This window comes from Triticum dicoccoides, chromosome 4A, assembly GCF_002162155.2.
Source record: "Triticum dicoccoides isolate Atlit2015 ecotype Zavitan chromosome 4A, WEW_v2.0, whole genome shotgun sequence".
NCBI classification, from domain to species: domain Eukaryota; kingdom Viridiplantae; phylum Streptophyta; class Magnoliopsida; order Poales; family Poaceae; genus Triticum; species Triticum dicoccoides.
This window is the reverse complement of record NC_041386.1, coordinates 617,478,132-617,492,324: the sequence shown is the minus strand read 5'-3', so window position 1 is coordinate 617,492,324 and position 14,193 is coordinate 617,478,132. Positions and strand designations below refer to the sequence as shown.

General features: G+C 48.1%; 1 pseudogene; it reads right to left on the bottom strand.

Moving 5' to 3' along the window:
- Positions 1-3,795: 3,795 nt before the first annotated feature.
- LOC119287390 lies at positions 3,796-9,705 on the bottom strand (annotated as a pseudogene).
- Positions 9,706-14,193: the final 4,488 nt, after the last annotated feature.

Below are 14,193 nucleotides of genomic sequence, written 5' to 3'. Positions count from 1 at the left end.
GCTAGCACGTGTGTGGCAGCGGTCGGGATGCCTGCAAAGCCCCTTTGGTTTATGAAATAACGGACGTCTAACTAGTCCTTGGACCGATAGGGCAAACATATGCAGACAGTTTAAAAGTAAGTGTGGGAGATGCCCTTACGGATGGGCCAACAGAAAACTCATAGATTCCCGCATCATGAGGTACAAAATGTTAATGGCAGATGAAGACAAACCCAATTAGTCTGTTAGCATCGAAGCAATATCAATCGGTCCTGATATTGAAAAGAAATACACATACAAAATGTAAGCTATAGTAATCTGACTGGCCACTGTCCTGAGGCCTAAGCTGTAGTGTCAGTCCTCTTCTCGGCTGGACTAAAGTGCAGGGCAGGCGAGTGACCGAACAGTCGCCAGAACAATCGAGGGAGTACGGCATGGATTAACTTTCTTTTTTGAGACAAACGGCATGGATTAACTGAAGAGCTTACTTACTACCTTTGTCTGAGTTTATTAGGCCGTGAGCCACGCGAGGACGTCCGGATTTATAAGGCCGCTGCGTGCATGCTGTTTTACTTTTGCCTTGATGCGCGTGTAAGCCGCTGCATGTGGACTTTTGCTTTGTGCATGCAGATAAGTAGGTGAATCAATAAATCTAATTATTACTGTTTCATGGTTCTGCTGTTTTGGTCTTTGGGACTAATAATCTCAGACGGAGGTAGTATCACTCAGCGGTTGGAGTTGATCCATCACGAGTAGTAATGAACAAGCCGCTGGTTCCCTCGTGCCCCTTCGCTTGCGTGCGCTCAACCCTCTCCGACGCTGCTGTTCCGCCGCAAGGAACGCCGGCCGCCGGCCAGCAGACGCTGGCGTTCGTCTGCCTTTGCTCAACTAGGCTTTTCTTTCAGTCAGACTGTTGAGTTGCCGGCTCACTTCCAACAAAGGAAGAACAAGCACTCTGCTTGAGACCAGAGGTACTGGTACGCAAGTACTGTGTAACTTTTTTTTTGCGGGTACTCCCTCTATAACTTAATACTCTCTTCGTCCGGAAATACTTATCGTAGAAATTGATGAAAATGGATGCATCTAAAACAAAAATACATCTAGATACATCCATCTTCCCGACAAGTATTTCCGGACGGAGGGAGTACTATAAGACTTTTTTAACACTGTCATGTTAAGTTACAGAGGAAGTACCGAATGCACTAGTTTCAGAAGAAAAAACACCAGCAGCAACAACCAGGAAAAAAAGGACACATTGAACTCCTGGACCTTTCACCGCACACCATCAGACTCTGGCAGCAACCAGGGCAGCTACGATATGGGTAGATGAACCTCTCTCACTCGACAAGTGCTGATAAATGTGTCTCCATCTCCTGGGATAGATCATCAAGAACCTCGCCTCCAAGGTATACTACCACTATGCAGGCTTGTGTTCGGGCCTGTCGTAAGCCGCTATGTTCTGCGGCTCGCACTCCGGGCTCAAGAGCCGCACCAGCGAGGCCGATGCCGAGCTTGTGCAGATCGCTCCACAGGACGCCCACCTCAGGCTCCTCGGGACTGTTATCCTCGGACCTGCATATATATATGACCGATGCATACACTGCTAGGTTAGTAAACACAAATACTTTTAAGGTTTAAGTTGCTTGATTTTGACGACTAGTAACACTCAAAACAGTGCTCATATAAAGCATATATACAGAGACAGATACAGAAAGAGCACGGACGATAGTATCAATATCAACAAACAAATACGCGTATGCATGCCTGAAGATGAGTAAGTAGAGTATAAGTTAAAGTATTTGGCGGAAGAAAGAAATACTACCGTAGTGAAGGCGACAGAGCACCCAGGAAGCGAGGGCGCCACCGACAGAGAAGATGCCCGCGGTGTGACGCATCAGGAGGGAGCAGGGCTTCGACTCCGGCCGCATCACCTCCCCGTCTGACCATCCCAGTGCCTTAGAGCATCTTCAACAGGCGCCGAACGCGCCGCGCGCAAAAGACAGCTTTGCCGTGCGCCTATCGTCTGGTTTGGCGTGGCGCGCAACACTGGCTCCAGCAGCCGCGCAAGATGCAGCGCGCGCGCGCCGTTCCAACAGCGCGCAAAAATGCAGCACGCGCGCTCATTCAACATTTTCGGAAGCATAGATAATAAGATAATAAAAAACGATAAATTGCATAGATAAAAAAACGATACAAAGGTATTTTACATCGGTGCAACTAGATAGATAGTTCGAAAGCATAGATAGATAGAACTACGGTGCAACTAGATAGAAACTACTACGGCATACATAGATAGAAACTACTCCAAGTCGCTACCATCATCACCATCATCATCCTCGTCGGTGTTGTCCGAGGTATCGAGCCATATGTCGTCCCAACGTTCATCGTTTGACGTGAAGATCGACCTCCCACATGCTTCAACGATATCGCACTGCGCATTCGCCAATGCCTTCCGCCGACGCCGGTCCGCCCACTCCGCGCGGCGCCTTGCCGTCCTCTCCGCCCAGTAGGCACGCTCGTCGGCGACGTCCTCCAGGTGGCGACGGCGCCACTCCGCCATGGCTCGCTCGTCCTCCTCGGCGATGAGGAGGCGGCGGCAGCGCCGAGCGTGGTCGGCACGGTCCATGTTGGTGATGAGACGCGGCGGAGGGGCGACGCGCTGCGCCTGCTCGCGCGTGAAGACGTCCCGGAAGTTCATCTGCGACCGGGGCCTATCCAAGCGCCACGCCGCCGCGTCGTACGCGCTCCGGAACGACCCGAGGCCGAGCCGGACGTCGCCGGACCGGATCTCGGCGGAGTACCAGCCGTTGGGGCGCTCGCGGACGCCGCGGTAGCCTGAAGAACCACGGCGACGCGGCGGCATGGTGGCGCGATGGTGGCGCGGAAAGCGGTGGAGCGGCGAGGTGGCGAGGTTGTGAGGGGAGGGCGCGTGGTTTTATAGGCGCGCGCGAAGCGGCGCGTCAAATCTACCGCGCCGCGTGCCGCTTTCTCCTGCGCGCGCGCAAACGCTTCCCGCCCGCGGTAAGTTCCCGCCACCGCTGGAGCGCGGAACCAGTCGGCGCGCGCTAAAACCAAATTTTACCGCGTGGCCACGCCTTTTGCCGCACCTGTTGGAGATGCTCTGACATAACGCCATCGTGATCCTTGTCTTCCTTTTGTTTTTTGCAGCACTTCCTGAAATTGTTTCCAGTTAGCTAGTTAAATCTACTCCCTACTGGCAGAAATTTAATGTTTTACAGGGTAAGTTCTGATAGACTCGTACGTGCTCTGGTTTCTCAGCGATCAATGGTTAGGCGTCTATATTTGGTAATCATCTAAAACTGAGAGGATTCAGCTTCAGCGGCAGCTAATCGATTTGAACTACAGTGATGCGCTACAAACTGATATCCAGAAATAATACATGTTTCAGAGAAAGATAAACGAGTGAGGTAAGAAATGTGTGCACCACTGCAATTCATGTTGTCTTTCAACAAAAGTGGGCTGTACATTTTACCACACTGAGTAGTACTACAAAAATAACTAACTAGGCACAAAAATAACTAACTAGGCACACATACATCAATACAATCTTTCGATGCAGTATTCATCTCTGACCCACGGTTAGCGATTCTACCGGTAGGCGGTAGCAACCATGGAGACTAAGGTAAGAGGCCCTACTCCGCTTGGCAATGGCAGTTTCCAGTGGCCACTATGCGCCGGAAGTGGCATCGCTAGCACAATCAATCAGGTGGAATGTGAGCGGGCGCCTACCTGCAGGAGGGCGTCGGGGAGGAGCTGCCCGGCGGGGCGGGGCCGAGCTTCGATTGGGAGGAGAGACAGGCTGGGCGGCCTGCCGTGAGCTGCGGGCCACCGGGACCGGGGACGCCGGATCTGGGCGGCGGCGGGGAAGACGAGGATGGAAGGGGAGCGAGGGCAGAGAGCGTGTGGGAGGGGCAGGCTGCGTGTAATTTTGGGCCAGCTTCCGAGTGTAATTTTGGGCCAGCTTCTGGGTTTATTAGGCCCCTCTTATTTTGGGCTAAACTTTGACTTAAAATTTTAACTAATGAAATGTAAACTATATGTCACAAAAATTATATTGTTGGAAAGCTTTTTCAAATACAAATCGAACAGCATAATTTTGTTAGCATATACTTCATAGTTTAGTAGTCTATAGATGATCAAAGTCAGGCCCAAAATACAAAGAGGCTCAATAAACCCGAACAGAGGTAGTATACATGAATACTACACCTGAACTTGGATGGAGGGGCCCAATAAGGCACAACATCTTTTGAGCTTGGATGAAAAGTTCAGGTGTGCGGTTGCCTTTCTTCCACTATTTTAAAATAAATATTCTCGGCTTTCATATTAAATCTGTAGGCCTTAGATTTCAGAATGGGGGGATACATGTTTATCCAAGCAAAATGTTTAATGTGTATGTACATTATTGTTAACTTAATTAGACTCACCAGTCCCTCTCATACTATTACACAAGTTAGTCAATTCCCATATCAAATTCATCTGAATTATTTATGTAGGATTCACTCATAGCTAAACATACATAAAGGGTGGTTGCATAGCCTCATATGGCATTTATGTCTAGACTACGGTGAGTCGATCTCCTGCCATTGAACGGATTGTCGCTTCTCTCATCTAGGCTCCATCGATGGCTATTTCGGGGCACCCTTAATGCATATGTTAATTGTTCGATAGTCAGATGGACTTGCACGACATTGAACTACTGTGGCCCTATAGCTTGAGCTTGCCGCCGTATTCCTCAGGTAGTTGGGAGTCGTCAATGGCGTCCCGAAGAGTGGCATCGAGGTCCCTATCAACGACAAACACAAACTTCTTTTTTGTCTTGTCATCGATGAAGGGGTAAACCATCTTCCATGCGGCCATGAACATGTAGGGCACATGAATCAGGAACACATGCCCCAATCGCTCAGGGTAATAGCTCTGCATGATGTCGAGCGCTGCCACATAGCCTCGGATGTCGCAGTTTGCATACCCCACCCTCTCAAGTCTATCACTGCCGCAAACTTCTCCTGCCCCACCGGCAACCTATAACGACCAAGAAGGAAATAGAGAAACTAAGGCGTGGTCCTAATACTTTTGAAGCGCGGCAAAAGATGAAAGAGCTTCAGGTTCTTGTTGAGAACTTGTTGGATCAGGAGGAGATGACATGGCTCCAGCGTGGGCGCGCTAACTGTCTACTGCATGGCGACCGGAACACAACTTTCTTTCACAGAGCAGCAGCAGCGCGGAAGAAAAGGAACTGCATTAAAAAACTACTAGACGATACAGGAGTGTGTAAAGAAAATGATGATGATATAAAGACCATTATATCCGGATACTTCACTGAGCTATTCACTTCACAGGTTCAAAATCCGGACCATAATGTGTTGTCTCTAGTGGAACGAAGAGTAACAGATCCTATGAATGATGCTCTTATGGCACCTTACACGGCTGAGGAGGTTAGGAAGGCACTTTTCTCCATTGGTGATTTTAAAGCACCAGGGCCGGATGGTTTACATGCAGTCTTTTACAAAAGATTCTAGCCAATGCTTGGGGACGATCTAGTCATGGAGGTGTTAAATGCAGTCAACTCTCATGAGGTGCCACGTGGTTGGAATGACACTATCATTGTAATGATTCCTAAGGTAAATACACCCGAGAAAGTCTCACAGTTTAGACCTATAAGCTTATGCAATGTGGTCTACAAAACTATCTCTAAGATGATTGCTGCTAGGCTAAAAAATGTACTTCCAGAAATTATAAGTCCTACACAAAGTGCCTTTGTCCCAGGGAGGCTTATTACCGATAATGTTCTGATTGCATATGAAAGTCTCCATGCTATTAAACAGAGAAGAGCGGGCAAGGAGGGCTGGTGTGTGGTAAAACTAGATATGCACAAAGCCTATGACCGTATTGAGTGGGTGTTCTTGGAAGCAATATTGCTGAAACTGGGTTTCAAACCTGATTGGGTCAGAATGATAATGGCATGTGTGTCTTCGGTGGAGTACAAAGTGACATATAATTCAGTTGAATCGGAAACAATCAAACCTTCTCGTGGACTTCGACAGGGAGATCCCTTGTCACCATATTTATTCCTGCTATGTACAGAGGGACTTACAGCCTTGTTAAATCATGCAGAGCAGTCAGGAGAGTTAGTGGGAGTTAAGGTTTGTCGTGATGCACCGTCGGTCACCAACCTCTTATTTGCTGATGATTCATTAATTCTCATGAAAGCTAATGTACAAAATGCCACTTGTTTGAAATCACTACTAGATTTATACTATGGTGCCTCAGGTCAGCTAGTAAGTGTGGATAAATCAAACATTTTCTTCAGTCCTAGCACAGATGTTAACATGAAGGCTCAGGTTTGTGGCACACTTAATATAATGACAGAGGCCATCAATGATAAGTATTTGGGTTTGCCTGCTACCCTGGGTTTGGATAAAAGCGACAGCTTCCAATATTTGATTGATCGTTTAATCTTGAGACTTACTGGATGGAAAGAAAAGTGCCTGTCTTCTGGAGGTAAGGAAGTGCTTATTAAGTCTGTTGCACAAGCCATACCATCTTATGCGATGTCGATCTTCAAAATTCCTAAAAAAAATTGCAAAGGAATCACAGATGCGATATCACGTTTTTGGTGGGGTGATGATGCGTCACACAAGAGAATGCACTGGTTTGCTTGGTGGAAGATGTGCATACCGAAGAGCAGAGGAGGTATGGGTTTTCGAGACATTCACTGCTTCAATCTGGCTCTATTTGAAAAACAAGCATGGATGCTTATTGATGATCCTGAGTCACTATGTGCAAAGATTCTCAAAGCAAAGTATTACCCAAATGACGATCTTATGAATGTGGGGTTGAGGAAGAAGGCCTCCTACACATGGCAAAGTATAATGGAAGGAGTGAACACCTTGAAGCACGGCATAATCTGGAGAGTGGGCGATGGACAAAAAATTAAAATTTGGGAAGATTGCTGGATCCCACAATCACCATCTAAAAAAGTTATCTCCACTAGAGGTAACCACTTGTTATCCCGTGTATCTGAGCTAATTGATCCTGCATCGGGGGAGTGGGATAGGCAGCTTGTGTACCAAACTTTTTGTCATGTTGATGCCCAGAGAATACTTGCTATCCCACTGCCTATATATGAAATGTCAGACTTCTTGGCATGGAGCTTGACAAAGACAGGGGGTTTCTCGGTAAGATCTGCATATCATGCTGTTTGGGAGGCCCAGTTTGGTCACCATATGCAGGCTGGCTGTAGCTCATCAGCGCCTAAACCCACGTGGAAATCTCTTTGGGGGCTGAATTGTCCTGCAAAAATTAAAATTTTTGTTTGGAGAGTGATCCACAGCGCTATTCCATGCCGGGCGTTATTGGCGGATAGACATATCAAGATAAAATCCCATTGTCCTTCTTGCAACCTAGGCCCTGAGACCATTCGACACTTGTTGTTTGAGTGCCCAGTCGCCACCGAGGTTTGAAAGCTGCTTGGATTGCATGAGGTAACCACTAAAGCCCTGGTTTTGGACATATCTGGGGAAGTAACTTTAGAATTCCTTCTCAATCTTCCAGATAATCATATCCATGTGTTGGGACTCCCCAAATTCAGAGAAACAATTGCCACTTGCTGCTGGTTTTTGTGGTGGGAAAGAAGAAAGCTAACACATGGAGGAGTAAAGCTTAATGCTTCACAGATCAGTGTAGCGGTGAGATCACTTGCTGCTAACTATATTAATGCTTATTCTCCAAAACCAAAGATCCGACAGGCTGGCTAGATGAGGCCGAGGAATGGGTACGTCAAGCTGAATGTGGATGCGGGGTTCGACCATGATTCGCTGGAGGGATCTGTGGGGGCTATCATTAGAGACCACAATGGTAATTTCGTGGCAGCGGCCAATGAAAAACTGAACATATGCTATGATGCAATTACCGCAGAAGCAATTGCAGTAAGGTTTGGCTTGAATCTAGCCCGTGCCGCTGGATGCAACAAGATCGAGTTAAATTCGGATAGTCTTGAGGTCATCAACGCGCTTAAAGAAGGGAGTTCTTCTTCGGTTGCCAGTGCCATCCTTGATGACTGTTTTTTTTATGTCCTTAGATTTTACTCATATCATCTTTGAACACTGCTGTAGAGATAACAATAAAGTAGCTCATGAGTTAGCTAGAGTAGTTAAATTCAATCCTCCCGGTGTTTGGCTGGATACAGCCCCGGGGGCGGTTATCCCCCTGATTGTTTCTGATGCTACTATTGTAGCTAATTAATAAAGGAGGTGTTGAATGTCAAAAAAACAGACAAACCCATCAATTAATAACTCGACTGATGAAAGGAGATTGCTATACGGACGGCAAAATCAGACGACTCATGAACGGCAGTGATAATCTGGCCGCACACATGCATGCCCACAGCGGTGCAACGGCCGTTGGATTTCTTGTCGTCCACACATCGTCCATGTTTTGTCGTTCATAGAGCAGTTTCGCTGATGAAACGTAGCTAGCTAGTATGAAAAATCAATATATGGATGTACCTGGTGCATATTTTGTCGAGGACATAGGCTACATAGCGCTTGAATCCGTCAAGGTCTCGCCGGGCGGGAAAGTGGCGTGCGCCATAGATATACGCCATGGGGCGACCAAGACGATTGAAGCCCTGCATGTCGACCCTCTTCTTTGCGATCTCGTCGCGCACCTCCTCGCCGGAGATGGAGCCATGGGGCTTGGTGACGCGCTTCCAGGCGAGGTACTGGAGGAGCATCGTCGACGCCTTGCCAATGTTGTAGTCCCGAGCACACAGGAACCGGCGCAGCACGAAATCGTCCTCCTCCTACACGTGCACGATAGCGTAGATCAACAGGTGGATTGTTGTTGCCCACACATACGATACATGTTTTCTTTACAAAGACATTTCCATTCAATCGTTATATTGAGTTGATACAACCACATTGAGCAAATGTCAGGCCTCTGCATAACAAGATGGACAGCCAACACGTCGAAATATGAAATAATTTATCTTGCAAAAAAAGTAAGAATAGAGCAACAACCTAAGATGGAGGCCCAATCTTAAGATTACATCACCATCCATGGTTGAACAAAAACCTCCCTTGCCATAAGCTTCTGTCGGGTAGTCATGAAAAAAAAAATCTCGTAGAATAGAGCAAGTAAAAAAGCCGATATGTACGATGCATGGTTGGATGGCCAATTCTATAAGGATGATTGACCATCAAGATTGGAGTGCTGATTGGACGTATCTCCTCTCCTCGCAAATGAGAAGAGTGATTGGCCAGCCAACCACTATCAGCTAATTAAGCTAGCACAGCAACCTAATTTGACCGTGCTGATTGGGAAATGAAGTGGTCATGGGTTTAGGGAGTCGAGGACAGTGACAGGGGTCAGTACTTTGGACAACAGTGTTTCTACTCTAGCCGTATCATTGTGTCATGTCGGGTGTTTAGTGTCGTGTTAGATTCTGGCTTGTACTCACGCGACGAGCTGACGAGGAATCAAGCAGACGATGGATGGATGCGGTAGGGTAGGGTACCTTGGCCGCGGGGTCCTGGGCCTCGGCGACGGCCCTCAGCTCCGCCACCTTCTTCCACTCCGCCGCGTCGCCTCCGTCGCCATGGCCGTGCTGGCCCTCATCAGTACCGAAGTCCATTCCTGCTGCAATGGAGGCGCTCGATCTGCTCTGCTCTGGTCTGTGTTGGCCGGTAGAGGGCTGGCTGGTTCTTATAGCCGTAGAAGGCTTGGGATGAGCTGGGTTGCTGCTGCGTGTCTGAGCGAATTAAAGCTGCATGTGACCTCTAAATCATAGGCTCGAGCGTGAGCGTGAGCGAGTGAGGTGTTCCGTCCCTGTCCGTCGGCAGGAACGGAAATGGACGAGACGCACTGGACGCCCACATAGCCACACGTTTCTCCTATAGTATTTAGAGCTCAGTAATTAGGACCCAAATCTCCTCCGCAATCTAAAAGATTGGCAGTACTTTCTGCACTACTAGCTGCCTACTCCATCTAAGAACAAGATTGGTGTTTCAGCTTCACAACTCACGAGCACGTCCGTCTGCCACACTAACATCGTATTCGTACGTACTACGTTACATAACATCCATCTCTCGCAGGTTGCGTTGGTTACACGGACATCCACTTCTCTTCTTCGCTGGAACTTGGGAATTGGTTAGCTATCAACAGTGAACGGTAATGAGTTCATGGCAGACAGACACGTACACCCAAAACCGCTGGGACGGGGGTCGGTGGGACCTCACGCTTGAGACTTGAGAGAAAGAAACTTGAGTGCTGCTATACACACGACGTTGTTCAGCCGGTTTGTGCACGATCGCACTCATCCAACCGTGCATGCGTTGGACAAAGTGGAATCCAGCGGCTAGATCAAGCATCGTCCAGTGTTCGGCTGCTGTGTATCGTCTGCTTAGTACTTCCGAAGAAACTTTGCGTCCGGTCGATCGTCCTCACGTTTATTTGCGATTAATTAAAGGTCGGGTACACACGACACGAGCACCACACCACAACAGTGTTAAGTAAACTGCTATACTGCCGAGAACGTTAATGGTTGAGGTGGACACACGTCCTCCCTTGCTTGGTGTCTGGCAGAGTGAGTGAGTGGGTTATGGGCCAACGCCCAACGGCGGCGAGATCGCCATCGTTTCCTCGTGAAGCTCGTTCGTTTCGCAATCACCATTCACTGGATCCGCCGCTGACACACAGGCAGACAGACATATTTCATTCATGCGTGCCGTCGCTTAATTCCTCTGCCTCCTCTTTTATTCGGAATAATTCCTCTGCCTCCTTTGCAATTAGGCTGTTAGAGCAACTTTAATAGAACGACCCGTTTCGTCCGCGGCCGTTCGTTTGGACCGGCACGGACAGAAAAGGCGGCCCAACGCGCCGACCCAAACGGACGCGCGGACCCATTCTCGGCCCATTTTTGAGCCTGATTTGCGTCGGCGTGGACATACAACGGACGTGTGTGCGTTCGCCTACTCCTATCCCCGGGCCCGCTGGTCTGTGGCACAATGGCCTCCCTCCTCTGGCCAACAAGCAACCCTCACCCCCCGTCTCCTTCGTCACTGACGCCACCGCCCATTTTTGCAGCGACTCTTCCAGCTGCCGCCGCCTCCACATCCGCCCAGCAACGCCGCCCTTGCCCCCAGTCGCCCGCCGCCGCCGGGGAGCAAACTAGTTCCCGCCGCCGCTTCCCCAACCGCATAGCTGCCCGCGACCAAGAAGACGCCTCGCCGCCCCCGCTACATACGACCGGCATGCTCGTCGGACGCCGTCACACTCGTCGCACGCCGGCAGGGCAGCTAGCTGGTCTGTGGGCGCCGCGTCTCCCCTCGCCGGCCGTCTCCTTCTTCGACGTCCGCAAGCTGTTCGATAGTTTGCCAAGGTACGAAAATGGACTCTGCCGACGAGTACTTTTTCCACAATTTCATTTGCGACTCCGACGATTCCCAATATGTGATTTGGTTGAGCATATATGGACTCATGTTGGCAACCAATAGATGTATCTTCATTTATTCGTTTGTAAAACTATGTGAAACCTTTTTATTTTTATTTGGCCTGTAAACTATACTATTTATTTGGGCGGAATATTTTGTTTGTTAAATTATCATTTCATAATATGCTGAATGCAATGCACAATTGGACGGTTAGCCGGCCACACCTGCACATATGGGTCAGCGCGTTGGGCGCGCTGCTGACCCATATGAAAAACAGGGCGAACGCCGAACTGGCGGCCAACCCAAACGGAGAAAAAACGGACGAAATCACCGTCCATTTGGGTCGGTCCATTGGAGTTGCTCTTACCATTCATTGGACATGTGGTTTGCAAACTCATCAAAGTCCGCTATTAGGCTGTGGAGTTCCAAATCCAACACCAACCGATAGATTGCAGCACGTGCTGACGCAGTACCTTGGGCAGATCAGCCTAGTTTTTAACTTTTTATACATCATCTTATGCGTCGTCATTAGGTTCCACGAACTTAAACTTTCGGCAAATTGACATGTTCACTTTCACACTTATATTTGGGTGATTGAGTCAACACTCAACACACGCTTGACCTAGCTTTTCGTTTAATGTCATATTGGTATCTTCTGCTATCATCGGACCAAATATAGGATCATTAAAACATTCAAACCTCTTTCATATTAGGTATCACAAGAATCATTTATAATGTCTTTTCTTTGACAAGGATGATCCACCAATAACTTTAAAACTAGATGATGCCCCGCACATTGTTGCGGAAATATTTTACAACATATTTTAATGTGATTCGTCGTTTGAAACATGAATATTTGAAGTAATAATATAAAAAGCTAAAACTGAAAGTACATATAATTTATTATGTTCAATTATTATATTGTTGTAAAAAAATTATTAAATATAAATAACATACTCCCTCCTTTCATCTATATAGAGCCTAATGCATTTTTTGAGGCTAACTTTGATCAAATATTAGAGCAATAATATATGACATGCAACTTACACAAAGCACACCGTTAAATTCGTATGTGAAAGGAGCTTTCAATGATATAATTTTCACATTGTGCATGTCATGTACTATTAATCTTGTCAATAGTCAAAGGCGGTCTTAAAAAACGCATTAGGCCCTATATAGATGGAAGGAGGGAGTAGAAGAATGAAAATTCTTATGTACTATGTTTGCATGTTGAGATGAGTCTTTTTTATCATGCATGTTTAATGATGAAGTGGCGTGCTTGCATGTTGAGACACATATGATAGTAGGGATGAGCCTTTTTTCATGCATGTTTTTTCTGAACATCAGTACAGACACAAGCGCTCATATACATGCGCATACACTCAGCCCTATGAACGCACACCTGCACACCCTACCCCTATGAGCACCTCCGAAAGACTAAGCCGGCATATCATCTTGAAATTTACGAAGTCAGCGTAGACACCTTGTCGTCGACAGGAACGTCTCCTCCCACTGAATGCGCATCGCCGGAAATCCTGAAATAAATCCAGGAAAAAATACGAGCACCAGGATTTGAACCCTGGTGGGCTGGGAATACCCCAATCCCTTTAACCATCCAACCACAGGTTGGTTCGCTTTTCTCATGCACCTTGTGGGATGATTTGGCATGCTTGCATGTTGTGAGAAATAGTTAGTGGGGGCTAGTTATTTAGATATAGAGGATTCTTATCTCTTGGATAGTTCTCAACATAGACCATACACCATTATCAATATGAATTCAAATACTTTCTAATGATTTTTCATTGTAGCATACGGGGTATCTTCTAGTTACCATGGTGAATGCGATTGGGCACCCATGAAGTTAGGGCGCCACCAACAGGAAAGATGACGGCGCTGTGACGCAACAGGTGAGAGCAGGGTACTTCCTCCTATGACCATCCCGGTACATATCGTAAATTTGCCCTTACTTCGAAGGCCATGTATAAGGCCCATATTAACGGCGAATCAACCTGGGGTTGAGTTGGTAAGGTGGACAGTGGTATCCCCAACCCATCAGGGTTCAAATCCTGGTGCTCGCATTATTCCTGGATTTATTTCAGCATTTCCGGCGATGCGTTTTTAGTGGGAGGAGATGTTGGGGAACGTTGCAGAAAACAAAATTTTCCTACGGTTTCACCAAGATCCATCTAGGAGTTCATCTATCAACGAGTGATTGGATTGCATCTACATACCTTTGTAGATCACGCGCGGAAGCGTTCAAAGAACGGGGATGAGGAAGTCGTACTCGACGTAATCCAAATCACCGGAGATCCTAGCGCCGAACGGACAACACCTCCGCGTTCAACACACGTACGGTCAGCGTGACGTCTCCTCCTTCTTGATCCAGCAAAGGGAAGGAGAGGTTGATGAAGATCCAGCAGCACGACGGTGTGGTGGTGGATGCAGGGCGTCACAGCAACAGGGCTTCGCCGTATACTGCGAGAGAGAGGTGCAACAGGGGAGAAAGAGGTGCCAAGACTCAAGGTATGGCTGCCCCCTCCCTCCCCCCTTTATACAGGCTCCCCTAGGGGGGCGGCGGCCCTAGGAGATGGGATCTCCTAGGGGGGCGGCGGCCAAGGGTGGAGTAGCCCCCAAGGCAAGGTGGGGCGCCCCCCCCCCCACCCCTAGGGTTCCAACCCTAGGCGCATGTGTGGGCCTAGGGGGGCGCACCAGCCCACTATGGGCTGGTTTCCCTCCCCAGTTTGGCCCATGGGGCCCTCCGGGA